Raw genomic sequence first — 2,466 nt, forward strand, 5'->3', positions numbered from 1 at the left:
GCATTCAGTCCCTGTTTTCAATTCACCGATTGTCAAATTCTTGTTGCCTTTTATACACATACTCTGGAGAAACTCTACCACGAAAAGCCATGTTCTTCTCCCTCTTTTTCTCTGCTATATCTGCCTGGTCTACTCCCACAGCCTTTTTCTTATTTTTTGATATGTTTGGACTGTTGGACTGTTTGCTCGTAACTGCACACTTGCGCTGCCTATATTTGCCACGTTTTCTTCAAGCTTATCCTCCTGTGGTGTCGAAAACAAAAATCAAACGACAAGATAACAAGACAGAATGACGAGGATGACCCTTAAATATACTACTAACACAACGCTTCTTGGTTGCTCATGCTTACTACTTTACGTCCTCAGTTGCAATGAGTCATATTCCTTGATCAGAACAAAAATCATTGTTCATTTCTAACGGTAGAAACTAAAGTATATTTCAGAACACTATATGACTTTACTTTCGTCACACTGCAATACAAAGCAATTAGACACCTGGCTTTTCTGAAAACTCAACAGAAAAAACACGGCGAAGCACATAAAAGATATTAAGAATAACCATTACAGGCACTCAATCATAACAACATGAATAGCTCTTAATTCTCAACCATATGAACATCGTTTGCGTGTATCGTGGCGATGGGATCCTATGGCAAACCATTAGTAAAACATCCGTAGTTCTAATAACTCTTTATTCAAGTCAGTTACAAGGATCAAACTGTAAGTGGAGAGAGTGTTGTTGATCACGGAGATGCAAGTGGCCACAGGTACACAGTATACCAATGTCACTGTTTCTCCTGCCCACCAGGTGATGATTACGGGAAACTGTAGCTGCTGACGTTTGCGTGGCAAGCATTACGCAAGTGTCGTTCCCTCGGCGAGTGACGACCGTAGCAACTCCTCGGGCGTCGACTGCTCCGTGGTCACAGCCACACCACACCTCAATAGACTGTGCTGAAACTGGGGTACCCAACAGGCGTGAAGAGGATGGCGTGCTTCCACCCTAGGTGTTGGTCAGCGATGATGCAGGCCTGCACAAGCCGGATGACAGTGACAGTGTAGTTGAGCAGCAAGCCAGGCTAGATTTGAACTCACGACACACCAGGAAGATGGCCAAGAACAAAAGATAGTCATCCAGCAGGTGACTGAGTGAAGCAGAGATCCTACTTGATATAAAGAAAATCTGAGAATGAGGATCTGATATGGAGGGTATGTATGTGAGCTCGTTGATTAGTATTTCTCCTATGGCAGAACTCCCACCCCAGGAGTCACTATAGGCTGGTGCAGCAGGGCTTTGCCAGTGAGTGGCGATGAGTTCATGAGCTTCCTTGTTTAGTTAGGTCACCCAGAAACTCTGCCAGAGCTGTAAGACACCGGAAGCTGCAAGTCTTCCGCTTTGTCAGCGTGCTGAATGAATGCTGTTGCCCTCTGAATATGCCTTCTTGCGTAATGGTACTTACCTCTTTATGGCATCCTTCTTCTGATCGACGCAGGAACATTTCATCACCTTTTTGAATTCCTGGAGAAACACAAGTAACACAAACGTAAGAAATTTCGAGAACTTCCTGAAAGGATTAGTACGAAATAGCAAATAATTGGTTGTCATGTGGTTTGAAGTCGGGACATTCAGCAGGCCAGCCAGCAACGCTAACCACTACACCAAACAGGCTGCAAGATATCTCGAGGCATATCTATAGCATAGGTCTGAAATCGGTAATAGACATCTGCAAATTAAAAGCCTCTGTAAGTTCCATTGACATTTATAAGGCACTTGACAGGGTCTCCCATAGTTTCCCGGAGACATCTGGAATCGGTAATACATTCAGTCAGGTCATTAAACCCTTAGTGAACGGAGAAAACTCAAGAATAATGAATAACTGACAAATAATAGAACCCGTTCGCATTAAACGATCAGTGCGGCAAGGTTGTTCGTTACCAGTAGCGCTTTACACCACTGTGATGGAGCCGTTGTTGAGGAAAATGAATCATGCAGTCCCAGGATTGACGTTATTGAGGAAAAGTTCTGTGTGTCGGGCGTTCGGCGACGACCTGGGCGTATTTGTTTCGGTAAAAGATCAGATAGCGTCCGTCAAAAGTGTTCTTTACAGCTATTACGGAGATGCTGGAGCCATTATAGCCCATAACGAATCTCTATGTAATGAACCTTGGCAGTGGTGTACGGTTAGATGAACAATATTTACTTTCATATTTGAACGATAAGGTGACTTGAATTCCTTAGTAAGTTCACATACAAGAAAGGAAAGAAGAGAATAGGTTTTACTAACAGTAATCAATCAACTGCTTTACAACAATAACGATCGAACCAATCATGGCATTTAAATGCTACAAAAAAATTATTTTCACAGTTATTTAATGAGGAGGACCTTAAAGATGCGCACGACACAAAAAGTCTGTATAATGTTTCTTTTCAAATCACTTTTCACAATAGTAACGTTCGAGAAGCCA

The sequence above is a fragment of the Schistocerca piceifrons genome, chromosome X, assembly GCF_021461385.2.
Source record: "Schistocerca piceifrons isolate TAMUIC-IGC-003096 chromosome X, iqSchPice1.1, whole genome shotgun sequence".
NCBI lineage: Eukaryota > Metazoa > Arthropoda > Insecta > Orthoptera > Acrididae > Schistocerca > Schistocerca piceifrons.